General features: G+C 33.6%; 1 long non-coding RNA gene across 1 annotated transcript; it reads left to right on the top strand.

Moving 5' to 3' along the window:
• The first annotated feature begins 4,174 nt into the window (after positions 1-4,174).
• Positions 4,175-9,695, top strand: LOC120356418. Its single transcript, XR_005574024.1, has 3 exons — positions 4,175-4,428; positions 5,538-5,612; positions 9,663-9,695. It is a non-coding gene; the product is annotated as an uncharacterized LOC120356418 (long non-coding RNA).
• Positions 9,696-16,300: the final 6,605 nt, after the last annotated feature.

The following is a 16,300-nucleotide window of genomic DNA, read 5'->3' as shown; positions in this document are numbered from 1 at the left end:
ATTTTTAGACAGGCATAAATTTTTGCAATCTGGCATACAATTGTTCCAGTTTAGCGCGATGCACCCTGATTTGTTTCTGTAATTTTTCCTCCATCTTGAACTCATACACAAAACAATTCAGCCCCGACAATACAAAACAACAGACAATAAAACAAGAATGAGTTCAAAAACTAATGGAAGAGAAGAATCACGACTAGTAAGTTATCAAAGTTAAACTTTGATTATCAATTCACAAGATAAGTTACTGCTGAAGACAAAACTATATGATTAGATAATGTTCTTCCAACAACTCACAAACAAACGATAACTGTTGAATTGAACAAACAAAATCATGCTGTGATTAACCTTCACTAAATGTATAACAAAATGGACAATACAAATTCCAACAAACAAAAATTCCCAAAAAAGAGCACAATGAGCTAGTTTCAGGAAAATTACAATTTTAACTGAATAAATTTAATTTCAGACAAATACAAATTGACAAGAAACCTTGCTCTTAGAACAAGCTACAACAAACTAAAGTTGAGCATAGATCAGACCATTCTGAACATGCCAACATTGGACAAATACGAAAACTGCTTAAATCCATGTGTGTGAATTAATCAACAAATACAAATTTAAATTCATCACGGTTCGGAGGCCAAAAATGTTCTGAACAAAGCTCAGCTAGAGCTACTAGAGGACTGTAATTTACTATTCAAATTATCAAATACAAACAAGGAGCAAAATTTAATCTTCAATTTGAGCCAGGTTATTGGTACAGTTAAACTCTGCATTAATGAACAATAAAAAAGAGCAAAAACTCACCAGCTTTAATCCAATTTTGTCTACTTGCCCTTCGAAGCCTTTATTAGGTGTTTTGGTCAGATTCATGGGTGGAAAGAAATCTGAGAAAAGAAAGGTTTGCTTCCAGGCAGCCTTTTCACGTTCAGCTTGCAGGCTCTGTACTGTATTTCGAACGAAGCTCAAACTGGATTCTTTATAAATTCAAAACTGATTCAAATTAATTCAATTTCACTATTTATGCTGTTATACTTATAATTCACACACACTATACTCAAACAATCAATTACAAGAAATTTCCGATTGAAATTACATTACAAAATACAAATTGGATCTTGCACAACAACGGGGTGACAAGACAAGACAAACTAAACGAATGACACGAAAAACAGATGGAGGGAGCTGGGTTGTTCTTTTTTCTCGACAAACCAAAAACAGCTGGACAGTCGGCAGTGGTGCCAACAAACCTGCTATTGGCAGAACTGTAGTCTGGGATTTGGCGCTACAATTCGAACGCTCTGGCCGGACCAAAATCAAACCGGTAAACAGCTGTTTGCAGAACAAGAAAACATGTGATTTTCATTACAGCATACTATACTGTAAAGAGATCATATGTTCTCTTTACAGTCGAGTATGTTGGGACTCTAATCAGTCCTAATAACATCTGAGTAACTAATATACTAACTCAAATAATTAAAGAACTCATTTAAGGAGTTTCAAGCTTTATGAACTCATCTGAAATCTTATAATTTAGGCCTTTATTATTTTATTTGAGCTCGAAGGGTCTGTCTGTTATGAACTAGGCGCTACGGGCTAGGTCATGTTTATAGAATGCAGTAGCTCGAGCAGCAGCACGTAATGGTTTCTGTTTCTCAGCAATATTATTCTTTCTCAGATAAGTATGACAAAAATTATTGTATTTAACTTGTATGGTAACATATTTACCGCATTCATATTATAATTCTGCCCTCAACTACGTTTCGGGCAGAAACAATCATACTTATGTGGTAAATTATCGTTACCGGACTTGTTATGTAAAGTGCTATGATAGTTGAGTCTAATTTTTGGAAAATAAATCAATAGTATCTTGAGTCAACAGGACGGGAAGGGCCGTTTTGCAGGCGAGAATGATGTTTCTAGTTGAGGCGTTAGCCGAGACTAGAATTTCATTCCTGCACTGCAAAAGACATTCACATACGAGTAACTTACACTATTTTTTGTCATAAGAATCTAGAAAAGAATAATTGAGAAACAGAAAACATTAACTGCTTGGCTGACATTACTACATGCATTCTATAAACATAACCTAGTTTACAAGTTCGAATCAGGAATTTCTGATTGTAGTTGAAAAACATCCACCTGGAGCGCTAAAAGGCGGCAGTTTTGCTGTTCCAAATTCTGAACTAGGAAACATACTCGCCTGTAAAGAAAACATATGATTTTATTACAGTATAGTATGCTGTAATGAGAATCATATGTTATTTTATTCTACAATCAGCTGTTTACCGGCTTGATTTCACAGTGAACTGTATACTAACTGGAATGGGCTGTCCAATGCTAAGCTACAGCCAAAGGGTGTAAGGGCGGAGTGAGTGAGACAGGCCTACCGTGTGGGATTCCCTTCTGTATATACTCTACTTAAAGCAGGTTGTTGCAGCTCTTGAGTACGATTATTTTTTTTAAAGTGAAAAAGGATTGAATTAGGGCTATCATTATTAGATCACAACTTTTCTCTTAAATATTGTGATGTATTTTGCCGTAAAATGCATAGAATTGATTAAAAATACGACCGAGAAATGTGATGTATGTGTTGCATTTGGGTGCAAGAATGGCATGTTAAAGGAATAAAATATCATTTCACAGTTAAGTCAAAACATTTTAGTCTATTAATTATTTGAAGAAACCTTTTGTTTTACATACATTTCCTATTTTTTCTATATTGATCAGTTTATTTGACCAAAAATAAAAACAACAAATTAGTTATATTCCTAGTACGGTGATATTTTCTATGCTAATTGAAAATTTAGACCTACTTTATAGCATCTAAAATAAAGAAACATAGTTGAAGAACAAATTAATCCTTATTCAAAAAATAATAAATACAAATGATTAATAATTCTGTGTTATCATCATGAGATGACATGATTTACTTTAGGTAGGTACCTACTTTTATTTTGAAAAATATGATATTGCTATCAGCTGAATTGTGATTAATTTTTGAAACCTTTCCGTTTCAAATAAATAATCGTTCAATTTACAATAATTATTTTGCATATTTTACTGTTTGCTTTTCATATGCATCATTTCTGAAACTCACACTTAGCCTACATGATTTAAAATGTTATCTGAATGCCTAGTATATTGCTATCATTAAATAATTATTCAATAATCCTGTGTTATTGAATCATCATGATTCCACATAATTCATTCTATTTACTCACTTTTATTGTAAAAAATATGAGATTGTTATCAGCTGAATTGTAATTAATTTTTGAAACCTTCAAATTCCAAATTGTTCATTTTACTCTGGTAATTATGTAGTATATTTTACTGTTTGCTTATCATAGTCATATAATATGAAAAAATGTTTCTTCGTTAGTTGCTTCATTTCTGAAACTCCCACTCTTCATGATTTGAAATTACACCAAGGCACACCTAATAATCTACATTCATAGCCTGCTCTAAGTAGGCTATATTATTAATTGAGATATTCCATAAACAATAAATCATATAATCCGAAAAAACATAGTATATCGTATGAAAATAAACAAAGACTGTGTTTGATAATTTCAATCAAACACAGCCCTCCTTTGGACTGTGTACGAACAAAATTCGGGATTGGAATGATAAGGACTATGAGCCTGTTTTTTCATTCCCAATCATTTCATGACAGTTCATATTTGTCCTTGTTAAATAAATGAAAATTAATAAATTTTACGCTTCTCTGAAATCTGGCCCAATGTTATTCCCTTGCTTGTGAAAAGTTGACAATACTAAAACTACTGCAGTCACAAATGAAAAAAATCTTTTCTTTATTCATACTCAACCTATTTCATTATTTTTGCTCTCAAAAAGTTAAAAATGAACTGCTTAATAAAGGAAGAATAACGCTCCAATGGAATAAGACATACAATATAGAAATAAAATAGAATTTGAAACTGTGCAATGAATTTTCCCATAAGAGCCAATGTGTTACAAAATGACGAATCCCACAGAAATGCGGGTTGCATATCTTTACCAGCTGCCTCACTTTCTTTGTGTTGCTAGTCCATTCCAGTTAGTATAAAGTTCAGTGTGATTTCATGGATGTAAAACAGCTGAAATTGAATGACTATGACAATAAAATTATTACCCATGTGTAGAGCATTTTCCGACTTTCACATCCAAAAAATTAGACTGAGACTGTAGTGTCGTCAAAAATGGCTAGAAAAAATTAAATTAAAGTTGTGCACCTTTGTAAACTTGTTACTGGTGACATTTTTATCTGTAGCTGTAGATCTTGATTAGAATATTTCTAGGATTGTATACATTTTAAACTTATCTTTCAAAGTAAAGTTTGGTATATGTTTTTTTCTGTTACAGACTGAAATAGCTAAACGGTTGAATGCAATAATAGCTCAAGTTCTACCCTTCTTAGCACAAGAGGTAAGTTTACTATAAACTAATTCTCAGTAGACCAATTTACTAACGGTTTGACATTTTTTATTCATGAAATAGATTTGTGAATACATATGTAAAACATTTATGTTGTTGAGTGCCTATAAAATGTCACCAAAGCCAACCAGAAATGGTAGCCACTCATCTTATTTTTCACTATTTAATTGAATTATTTTTAGAAGGCAGTTTACTATAATGAACAAGCACATTAGCTCAAGCATTTAATAATAATAATAATAATAATATAATAATGTTATTTCCATTAAGATGTGTACAAAAGAACAAAAACAATTATTTATCTACATTAATTACACTGTATGAATAGTTAAGTGATACCAGAGTCTGTATATAGCTAATGTCGTGAAAAAAAATAACTTCTGCACACACAAACATCTGAAAGGAAATAATTAGGTACTCCCGAGGCAAAGGCCTATATGGGGGTCCCAGCATAAAGAAATAAACCAGAAACACACTTATAATTTGTAGATGAACAAAAAGATAATAATAAACTGAGGTAAACTTATGTATTATTTATACTAAAATATTAAATGTTTGATTTAATTTGTTATTTTGTGGTGACGGTGCTTGGTCGGGCTACAACTTACTAATTTTGTGTTGTCAATATTCAGAATCAGTCCTTTACTTAAATTATACCTACATCATTGGAATCAACTGTAGATTTCGGAGTCTGAAAAAATTATTTTAACAAAATTATTTCTATCAGGATTTAAGTTAATTTGTTGAAGAAGACTTCAACATCATTCGTTTCCAATAACCAGACTTTTAATTATTTAACCTTGAAGCTTACCATGTTATTCAGCTGTTTCAATTCTAAGGGTAACATGTTATACACTCTTGGTGAGATATATAGGTCATTAATTATACATTGAGGTCATTTATCAATTCATTCCTTTTTTTCATTGAAAGATACACAATCATTGAATGATATTTTTTTTTAATTTAATTTCCAATTTTTTATGTAGTTGAGAAGTTGATATTGTGATAATTATTCATATTAAATAAGAAACTAAGAAAATTGTCATAAACCACAGATTTTTATTGATCATTTATCTATGAATACATTTATCTATCCACAGCATCAACAGCAGGTGGCCACAGCTGTAGACCGGGCGAAACAGGTCACCATGTCTGAGCTCAATGCCATAATTGGGGTGAGTAAACGCCACACATGTAAACGCCACTCCATTGTTTACTGTTCCATTCTACTAGTAATATGTATTATCACACCAAAAGGATTAGCTGCGTTTACACCAAAGTTATAAACAAAATGTTAATAACTTAATCCTTATAGATTCTTTTAGATTGAACGGAACTTGACAAACACATATGTTCATCATGTTTATGGTGAGTTATGTTCAATCTAATAGAATCTATAAGAATTAAGCTATTAACATTTTGTTAATAACTTTGGTGTAAACTTAGCTTCACCATAGACACAACAAAGAGCTTCCATTTTATAATAAGTAGAGTGTATTTCTAAAGTCATAATTAAGAGAAAGAATAGGGAAATAGAGTAACGTAAAGGAAATGGTGGATAATAATGATTATCATATCAGATGATTTAGAAGATAGGATTCTAGAATTATAGATCAGATTTAGTAAGTAGATAGAAAGGCTACCTATACACACATCGATTTTTGGACGTAGCTACCTATGTTTTACTTTCCTTGCCCTAATACCATAGGTAAGGAAAGTATTGCTTTCAGAAAAAAATTAAGTTACCCCAATTACCAAATACACGTTTCAAGGTCCCCTGAGTCCAAAAAAGTGGTTTTTGGGTATTGGTATGTATGTGTGTGTGTGTGTGTGTGTGTGTGTGTGTGTGTGTGTGTGTGTGTGTGTGTGTGTGTGTGTGTGTGTGTATGAGTGTATGTGCGTCTGTGTACACGATATCTCATCTCCTAATTAACGGAATTACTTGAAAATTGGAACTTAAGGTCCTTACACTATAATAATCCGACACGAACAATTTCGATCAAATGTAATTCAAGATGGCGGCTAAAATGGTGAAAATGTTGTCAAAAACATGTTTTTTTGCGATTTTCTCAAAAACAGCTACAACGATTTTGATCAAATTCATACCTAAAATAGTCATTGATAAGCTCTATAAATTGCCACAAATCCCATACCTGTAGAAATTTCAGGAGCTCCGCCCCATCTATGCAAAGTTTGATTCTAGAATCCCAATTATCAGGCTTCAGATACACTTTAAACAAAAAAATCTGGCGGAAACGATTGAACATGAAAATCTCTACAATTAATTTTCAGTAACATTTTCACCTAAAATTAAAAATAAGCTCGAAATTCGATAAATTGTGATTATATCAATCGCAAACTGTTGGCAACTTTTGATTCTATTAAATCATTCACTATGGAGAGATAGCAGACCTCGTATGTCTCCAGCGTTATTGTCCTGTCACCAGCTGGCTCAGATTTTGTTTATAAGTAGACTTGAGATGCGCGATAACACTAGCGTCAGGTGATCAATTCTTATAACGGCAAGGAAAGTTGTTGATTGCGCCACACCAGATTTTTGGACGTAGCTACCTATTTTTTTTTCGTCCTCATTAATTCTTCTAGATTAAACAGAACTTCACACTTTATTAAAAAGAATTTTAGTACCCTTTTCTTAGAATAATAAGATAACAGATTAAGAATACACATTTTCTTTTATAATTAATTTTATAACCTTAAGATGGTTTGAACACAAAAAAAAATCTGGTGTATCTGCCAAATACACTCACACAACTTTCCTTGCCGTTATGAAAATTGATCACCTGACGCTAGTGTTCCCGCGCATCTCAAGTCTACTATTCAAACATATGAGCCAGCTGGTAACAGGACAAAAACGCTGTATACACACGAGATCTGCTTTATCTCCACAGTGAATGATTTAATAGAATCAACAGCTGCCAACAGTTTGCAATAATTGAATAATCACATTTTCTCAAATTTCAAGCTTATTTTCAATTTTAGGTGGAAATTGTACGAGACAATAATTGAAGAGATTTTCATGCTCAATCTTTTCCACTCAAAATTTTTTGTTCAAATTATATCCGAGACCTGATAATTGTTAATCTAAAATCAAACTTTGCATAGATGGGGTGGAGCTCCTGAAATTTTTACAGATATGAGACTTGTGGCAGTTGATATAGCTTATCAATGACTATTTTAGGTATAAATTTTATCAAAATCTTTTTGAGCCATTTTCGAGAAAATCGCAAAAAACTATGTTTTTTACAACATTTTTGCCATTTTAGCCGCCATCATTGTTGTGTCGGATCCTTATAGTGTAAGGACCTAAAGTTCCAAATTTCAAGTCATTCCGTTAATTGCGATTAACGGAACACACACACACACACACCAATACCCAAAAACCACTTTTTTGGACTCAGGGGACCTTGAAACGTATAGAAATTTAGAAAATAGGGTACCCTAATTTTTTTTGGAAAGCAATACTTTCCTTACCTATGGTAATAGGGCAAGGGAAGTAATAGTTGTTATAATATTTGTATTCTTGTATTTATTTTATAACCTTAAGATGGTGTGAACACTGAAATTTGTTGTTATAATTTGTATTCTTGATCTATTATTTCAATTAAAAGGGTACTATAATTTATTCTATTTTATGAACAAAAATAATTAGCCCTGATTTCATAGATTCCAATAGCTTGACAAACATAATCTGTTTACTCTGATAGAATTTATGAGGACGCCAGATAATCGTACGTCCAGAAATCGATGTGTGTGTAATCTTTAAGGCTACCGTACGTTATAACATACATATACATAAACAATAGCCTAATCAATCATTTGTTCACATGTTATAAATTACAACTATAAAATAATTGTTGGTTGATTCAAGATTCTTTATTGCCAGAACAACTTTACATTGTATGAGCACGTCAAAAAATAATAACAATAATATAACACTTGTGAAATAAAAGAGAAATGATGATATAAAATTAAGAATTAAGATAATAGAAATCTTATAATATATGAAAGTATTACAATAACAATTTGTCTTAGAAACAAACTACAATTCATATTAATAATAATTAAAAAGTTATTCAGTTTTACCAAAAATTAAAAGGTACATGTTGCATAATGAGCATTGATTATATTGAACACTGAAGATACTCATCCACCGAATAGTAGGCACTCTCTGTCAATCCATTTTTTTAAATCTGTTTGAAGATAGTTCAATATCAGTAGATAAATTATTATACAAAGTCCACTTAAATTCTGAATTAATAGTCCAATTCAAAGAAAATAATTAGAATTCGGTAAACATCTCAGTTTCTTTTGCCATGTAGAATTGCGAGGTGATATTGTGCTCACACTACAACGGGAGACTGTAGATTTGTTTTGCTGAGGGTGAAGCCCACATGAGCGCTAGGCTTGTGCCTGGGTAGTGGGTGGATAATGAATGGATGAGTTGATGATAGAAAAGTAGATTTGTTTTCCTGAGGGTGAAGCCTACATGAGCGCTAGGCTTGTTCCTGGGTAGTGGGTGGATAATGAATGGATGAATATATTAGAAAGGTAGATTAGTTTTGCTGAGGGTGATACCCACATGAGCACTAGGCTTGTGCTGGTTAGTGGGGGATAATGAATGGATGAATATATTAGAAAGGTAGATTAGTTTTGCTGAGGGTGATACCCACATGAGCACTAGGCTTGTGCCTGGGTAGTGGGTGGATAATGAATGAATGAATTGTTGATAGAAAAGTAGATTTGAGTAATTTTGTTTGCAATGTAGTTGGTTTCCATAGTGAGGTCCACCTTATAATGGCAGTGTTTGATTAGCAATGGTATTGCTATCCTTGTCTATCATTCAACAAAGCGGATAGCGCTATCTCTTTATCGCTTTGCTCTGTTGCCATATCGTCTTCTAACAATGTAGAATTGATAATTAATTAGCAAAATAAATATCTTAATTATGAAAATTATTGAAAAATATAATTTCTTGTTTATAAAATATTATTGATTATTTTAGACGAGAATGAACAGTTAATATTACATCAATAAACCTGTATCAGCTACCGTCTATAGAAGGGCAGAGGAACAGCAACGTTTTCCTCCTATCTTTCTCCACTGCCATTATAACGTGGACCTCACCATAGTGTTGGTGGTGTGTTAATTTGTCTTTTATCTTCTGTTGAAAAAATTGAAATCTTTTGCATCTGTGTATGTTCTAGCAACAGCAGCAGCAGGGACTGCAACAATTACTAGTAAGTTTGGTTCAAAAATGAAATAAATTTCAACAATTTTTTTCCCAAACTATCCAACTTTTCAACTTTTGCATGCTGTGATGTGATTATCTTGTCAGTTTCCCACAGTGGCGCCATTTCACCAAACTGCTAGGGGGGGGGGGGAATCAACAGGTGGTGGGTGGGGGAAGGGATACCACCGAAGGATTGAAGGTCCTGGGTTTTTCCCCATAAATGTTACATTCGAAGATATTATTATATGCTTCATTTTTTCCAGTTTTATACAAATGTGGTTGACACATCAATACAAACATTATTAGTTATAATCATGAAATATTTATTAGAAATATAGGTCTACAGAGAGGCTCTAAAGTAGGAATACACTGAAACAGATTTCTTAAAAATCAAGGAAAAAGATAAATTTTTCTTTTACAATGACAATTTCAAAAATTTCATTGGGGATCATATTATTCTAATTGGAAAATAACTTTCAGTTAGAAAGCTAAAGAAACATTTATAAGCTGTTCCCATAATTCTCACCAACTCTGTACAAACATTTTTGATTGTCTGATTGTGCCCTTTCTTTTGCTTTCACTGTGACATCTTGCAACTTGTTAATTGTCACGTTGAAATTTTTGCAATAATTCACTTATTGTGCCCTGATCAATAATTGTACCCATTCTATATTCAAGCTTCAACGATACCACAGAGAAAAATATACAGTATTCTTTATTACTCCATACCCGTATTCATATTTTCCTACATTGTTGATACTGTAGAAGGAATTATACTACTGCTGTTGAAAAAGAGTATTAAATCAGTGTAATAGATAGAGACCATTGAAGAGCTAGAATAATGGCTTTTATTGACTAAAATAAACTGAGATAAAATAACAAACTTTCTGATGATTTAGAATAATTTAAACAACTGATTCATGACATATGATTATCATATCATTCTTCCCTCCCAGTAGTGGAACCTACCGGGGCCAATCTACGAATGTTGACAGAAACTTCTCTTCCATCAGAAAGTCTTACTTGAGCGACATGAGGGTTCAAATGAATAATTTCTACCTTTTCAACTTCAGGATCATGCTTACTGCGTCTTACAAAGGTCTTCATCCTTGGCGTTGATCAGCCAGGATGGCAAGTTTGTCATAGACGTGGGATTACGAGGATGAATGAACATTCGCTCGTGAGGTGTGCAATTGATGGTCGTTCAGAGAAGCGAGCGAATGCTGCTTAGTGATTCTAAGAGTACCTTTTCCCAGTGAGAAGTATACATGTTCCTGGACCGTAGGGCTAAACGGACTGTCTTCCAAATTATTCCATTGTAGCGTTCCACCTGTCCATTACCTTGAGGGTTGTAAGGTGTTGTGGAACTGGTAGCTACACCCTTGTACATTAAGTAATCTTTGACATCTTTTGATAGAAAACTGGTCCCTCTATCAGTGTGTATGTATGAAGGATAGCCGTGTGTGGTGAATAAGTCATTGAGATTTTGAATTACTGTTTCTGATGACATGTCTCGACAGGGATAGGCAAAGGGAAATCTCGAATATTCATCCACAATAGTGAGGATGTACTTGTTTCTAGTTGATGATGGCAGGGGTCCTTTGAAGTCAATGTTGATCCTTTCAAAAGGCCGAGTTGCTTTTATCAATTTTCCTTTGAAAGTTGAATCTTGGCTTCAGCTCTGAGCAGATCTTGCATTCCATGCAGACTTCTCTGATGTCATCTACCGAGTATGGAAGGTTATGAGCTTTAGTCCAGTGAAAAAATCTCGTGATGCCGGGGTGGCAGAGGTCTTGATGATATTTTATCAAGTCTTGTTTTGATGTGATACATCCCATTATCACACATGCTCGAGAAAGAGCGTCAGCAGTTATGTTCTCTTTTCCAGGTCGGTAAATGATCTCATAGGTGTATTGAGCTCAAGGCGCCACCTCATGATTTTTCGTTCTTCACCTTGCCTCTTGCCGCGCTACTGAACATGAATGAAACAGATTTTTGATCAGTAATAAGTTGAAAGAAACGACCAGATAAGTAATGACGCCACTTCCTAATAGATTCTACAATGGCATATGCCTCTTTTTCAACTGATGAGTGTCGTTTTTCACTTTCGTTTAGCATTCGTGAAAAGTATGCAACAGGACGTTCATTGTAAGATAGTGTTGCTGCTATGCAGAAATCTGAGGCATCAGTCTCTACAGTGAGAATGCCTCCTTCATCAAAAACATGAATTACAGCTGCAGCTACTTCTTTTTTAAGATCTTCAAAAGCTGCAAGGGCCAATTCCTTGAAGAGGGAAGAGCGTACAGTGTGCCAAGGCATGAATTTTACTTGAAAAATTTTGTATCCATCGAGAGTAATGTGCGAAGAGGCCCACAGTTCTCTGAAGAGTTTTGAGATTAGGAGGTGGGGGCATATTAAGTAGAGGCTCAAGGCGTTCGGGATCTGGACGTAATGATTTTTTCCAACTAAAAATCCTAGGAAACGTATCTCCTTTTGACAGAATTTACTCTTCTCCTTGTTTATAGTAAGTGGGGTTATTTGAAGCTGCTGCAAGAAACCGTTCAAGATTAGTGTCATGTTCTTCTTTTGAATTTCCACAAATTATGACGTCATCTAAATAAGCATAGGTATCAAATAATTTCTCTTTTTGTATGAGTGAATCAATTACTCTTTGAAAAGCTGGAACACCATTAGTGACACCAAAAGGAATACGACAGAACTGATAAAGTTTCCCACATGCTTCAAATCCTGTGTATTGCCTCTCTTCCAGTAAGATTGGTACTTGGTGATATGCGGATTTCAGATCTACAGTACTATACCAGGAATACTGAGCTACTTTGCGAACTAAATCTTCCATATTTGGAATGGGATAGGCGTCCAATTCAGTGAATTTGTTTATAGTTCTAGAATAATCTATAACCATCCCTTTTTTTCGGTTATCGGGTTTAACAACAAATGCTTGGGCACGCCAAGGTGTGTGGCTTTCTTCTATGATGCCATCTTCCAGTAATTGTTGAATTTCATTGGAAATCTTCATCATCTTTTGATAATTTGCGAGATTTGGTTGTAATTGGTTGACAATTGGGTTTTAGATGTTGAAAAAGGGAGCAAGGAGGAATTTTTGCTTGAGTTATTCCGCAAATAGTAAGAGGTGGCTTATTACCTCCAAATGGTATTTCTATACTGGAGAAATTGTTCATAAATTCGTGCCCAAGAATAATATTTTCACAGAGGTCTTGCATAAGCATTAAGGTTGTGTTTGTATAACTTTCTCCCTGAACTGTTAAATTCACGTTAACTTTGCCTCGGATTTGTGGTGTGAAGCGTTTTGAGCCTAAAGTTACTTTTCCTATCTCTGGTATAACTTATAAATTCAGTTTTTTTGCATAGGTATCGTCAATAAAGTTGCCAGTTGCTCCAGTATCGATCAGTGCTTGACTTTCAGTTCCGTTTATGGTAATAGGAATAATAACCTTTGAAAGACATTTTTCGGCTTGCACTGAAGGTGTTAGTAATATCGAATTACTAAACTTTCTTTTTTTCTCTAATACGGAAGATTTTGAGTTACATACCCGAGCAAAGTGTCCCTTCTCACCACACTTCTTGCAGAATTCGTTTTTAGCTGGGCAAAATAGTCGAGAATGTTTTTTGTTGCCACAAAAAAGCATGCTTGTCCACTAATACTAACAGCTGATAATGAGGAGTCTGAAGTGTTTTTTTGATTAGGAATTAGATTTGATGCATTTTCTGTATCTTTGCAAGCATTAAGCTCAAATGGAGGATTAGATTTATTGTAGCATTGTGATTGATCTTTTGCAGACTCAAAAGCTCTTGCACGATTAAGAGTTTCATGCAAAGACATATCTGGGCTTTCTAAAATTCGTTGGCGGATTTCGGATGAATATAAACCTGCAATCAATGCTTCTTTTATGTGCTCCTCTCAATTCTCTGTAGCAGAGATCGCTGTAAAATTACATTCTAGGCTGAGTTCTTTCAGTTTTAGGAAAAAATTATCGATGGACTCACCTTGTTTTTGTTTTCTTATAGAGAGAAGGTACCTTGTAAAGATTTCGCTTTTCTTCTTGATAAATATGCCTTCAAGGATGGAGATACTTTCCTCGAATGTAGTACAATCTATTATCAATTTGTAATTTTCAGCTGACAGCAAGGTAACTAAGATATCCAATTTCGTATCTTCAGTGTAATAGTTTCCTTTCAAGTAGGCATCCAGCATTCTTTTCCAGTGTCTCCATTCCATTGGTGCACTAGGAGAATCTGGATCCACACTTAGACATTTTGGTTTGAGAATTTTCCCAATTGATTCCGAGTTGAAAGATGTATCAACGGGTTCATTTCGAGATAATTCGGTAGGCTTATCCTGATTCCGTGATGGAGATTCAACATTATTTCGATCCCGGGTTTTTCTCTTTGGCATTTTGATTACCGGTACTTATTTCAGTCAATAAAATTGTAATAAATAGAGACTATTGAAGAGCTAGAATAATGGCTTTTATTGACTAAAATAAACTGAGATAAAATAACAAACTTTCTGATGATTTAGAATAATTCAAACAACTGATTCATGACATATGATTATCATATCAATCAGTATGAGATTCTAAGGACTCGTGTAGATAGACCCGCATTTTTATTATTTTTTGATCCTGGGGGGGGGGCTGTCACCCCTAAATGGCGCCCCTGGTTCCCATCAATTTGCATGAATTTTCCTCTAAGAATACGCAAGTTTTACTGTACGGTAGATGTTTTTATAAATATCAACTTATCTATATTTGCCTTTGAATACAAGAAAAATTGGAAAATAGGGTCAAATATACAATAATCATGAAACAAGATCCAGAGGTACATTGAGAATTGAACCACACAGAACGACTATTTACAAATCTAGCTCACAGCATATGGGTAACAAAGTATTTAATTCGTTGCCGAACCTCTTGAAAGCGGCAAGGTCTATAAATACAGGTCATGACACTCGTGTTCCTTATGGAGCGGCCATTTCATGGGGTCTTTATGGCGGAACATTTGAAAATCCAATCTAATTCAATTTGCTCGTAACAAAATTGTGCATTTTAAAAATAATATTTTAGTTCAGATAATATGTGAATTCAGGTTTCCAATTTTTTATAATTAAATTTCAATAATAAATGCTTCAATAATTCATTTATTTATCATAAAAAATTGTTCTTATGTAACTCAAGGATTATGATTCAAAAGGCATTGGGATAAGGCAGAAATATGTGAGGCCAATTTCAAAAAGAGTTTCAAGTTCTCGATCAATTAAATCTAATAAAAATCAGAAATTCACTTCCTAGTTGGAATCTAAATTTTATTATTCTGTCGGAAGAATTTATTTTACAATTCAAAGCCAAGCAATATTCCTTGAACAATATTACAAAATAACACATCATGTTGTTCAATCCTTAGACCAGTTATAGAATAGGCACGGCTCATTGTATATTCATACTGAAAGTCTATGAAGCCAACATCTACAGCCAAATCCACCCATTTTGACGTCACAACAGTGACGTCACGCATCATAAATAAATTATAGAAAACTTTTTTGAGTTTGTTGTGTAAGTGTTTGTGGTGTTTAACTTACATTGTTGTTGAACAATGCATTGTTGTTAGCTTGGTTGTGACATCAAGATGGGTGGATTTTGCAGTAGATGTTGGCTCAGAGGCTAGACTTCCCAGCGTGTCTATTCTATAACTGGTCTAAGGTTCAATCCATAACGATAACAGCTGATAAATTTGAAAATTGTTGAACTAGGACCCCATAAAATGGCGATTTTGCAATGCATCACGGGATTGTGTCATGACCTGTATTTATGACCTTGGAAAGCGGCTCAAACACTGACAATTCTTAGGGCAAGATTGAAGAGCTGGTTGGTGGCCCAGTGTCCGTCCCTATAGTTGGCCTAATAAAGTGATTGGATAAAAATAAAATATAACAACTGAAAAAATGTATTAAGATGAAAGACTCTCACGTGTTACTTTCGAGTATAATGTTTATGTTTCCAGATTTTATTGATGAATGTTTCTATATAGTGTGATGTTACAATTTTCTCGAATAAATGTTACAAAAAAAATCGAATCTCCAATTCGATATTCAAAATCGATAAAAGTCGATAATCATAATTCATTCTTAGAAAACATTTCATAACATAATCAAAAATACATGTTACATACATCAATGTTATAACACTCTGTATCATTATCAAACTGACATTTTTATTTACAAGCTCTTAAATTATATTTTTACTATTTTAATACCGTAGTTTATCAAGTTCAACTTTGTATATGAATTCTATAATTTTTAAGTTTTTAATGTACATGACTATTGTCAATGCTCACTGTTTGTTCAGCCGGTGACAAATAATAAATGAACTGAACTGAACAATACAATTTGTAAGCATTGAGGAGAAGCCTCCACCAACTATGTAAGCAGGATGTGACACTTCCTCTGAATATGTAAATGGGGAATGAAAAATGATAACAAAAGAGAAAAGAATAACTAATATTAATTAATTGGTACTTTCAGTTAAATATGATAATATTAATTTTGACTTCAAAAGGTATGAACAAACACAATAT

Source organism: Nilaparvata lugens, unplaced genomic scaffold, assembly GCF_014356525.2.
Source record: "Nilaparvata lugens isolate BPH unplaced genomic scaffold, ASM1435652v1 scaffold6722, whole genome shotgun sequence".
Taxonomy (NCBI): domain Eukaryota; kingdom Metazoa; phylum Arthropoda; class Insecta; order Hemiptera; family Delphacidae; genus Nilaparvata; species Nilaparvata lugens.
The sequence above is the reverse complement of the archived record's forward strand: the minus strand, read 5'-3'. Positions and strand labels throughout refer to the sequence as shown.